Source organism: Chiloscyllium punctatum, unplaced genomic scaffold, assembly GCF_047496795.1.
Source record: "Chiloscyllium punctatum isolate Juve2018m unplaced genomic scaffold, sChiPun1.3 scaffold_345, whole genome shotgun sequence".
Taxonomy (NCBI): domain Eukaryota; kingdom Metazoa; phylum Chordata; class Chondrichthyes; order Orectolobiformes; family Hemiscylliidae; genus Chiloscyllium; species Chiloscyllium punctatum.
Genome location: NW_027310079.1, coordinates 40001 through 41142, shown reverse-complemented (window position 1 = coordinate 41142; position 1142 = coordinate 40001).

Below are 1142 nucleotides of genomic sequence, written 5' to 3'. Positions count from 1 at the left end.
AGGTGAGACCTTCGGCAGAACCGCCGGGTCAAATCCGGCCGAGCTACCCGCGTTAGAGGTCTCAATGTCGGCTTCAGCAGTCACATTCAGTCCCATTCCCGTTTGGACCTCTTCCCGCCGATGGAAATGCACAAAATTCGGCCTGAACACGCGGGACGCTCCCCCCTCGAAGGCGAGACCGTCGCCAGAACCGCCGGGTCAAATCCGGCCGAGCTACCCGCGTTAGAGGTCTCAATGTCGGCTTCAGCAGTCACATTCAATCCCATTCCCTTTTGGAACACTTCCCGCCGTTAACAATGCACAATATTCGGCCTGAACACGCGGGACGCTCCCCCCTCGAAGGTGAGACCTTCGGCAGAACCGCCGGGTCAAATCCGGCCGAGCTACCCGCGTTAGAGGTCTCAATGTCGGCTTCAGCAGTCACATTCAATCCCATTCCCGTTTGGACCTCTTCCCGCCGATGGAAATGCACAAAATTCGGCCTGAACACGCGGGGCGCTCCCCCCTCGAAGGCGAGACCGTCGCCAGAACCGCCGGGTCAAATCCGGCTGAGCTACCCGCGTTACAGGTCTCAAAGTCGGCTTCAGCAGTCACATTCAATCCCATTCCCTTTTGGAACACTTCCCGCCGTTAACAATGCACGATATTCGGACTGAACACGGGGGCCGGTCCGCCCTCGAAGTCAACACCGTCCGCAGAACCGCCGGGGCAAATCCGGCTGAGCTACCCCGCCCCCGAACACTCAAAGTCCCTCTGAAGCCTTGCATTCGCCTCCTTGGAAAATTGACGTCAAACATTACCAAAATCGGGGGCACGAGCACTAAAGCTAAGTCTCACCCTTTCCCTATCCCTAACCAGGAACCGAACGCCCACCCTCAGCCTCACACCAACGCCGGTGCCACTCCAGACAGACACACCCTTCAAAACCACACCCATCCGGCCATGCAACTCAAAAAGGGTCCAAATTCAGAAACACCCCCTTCAAAAGGCACTCCATCCTCGGCCACACCACCGGGACATGCTCCCCTCGGCGATAATTAAGCCCCCACCACTATTTGAAGCCAACCGCAGCCGCAACTCGAACGGAGAAATCAGTAACCAATTCAAAAATGCGCTTGGTTACTGATTTCTACTGAGCCGAA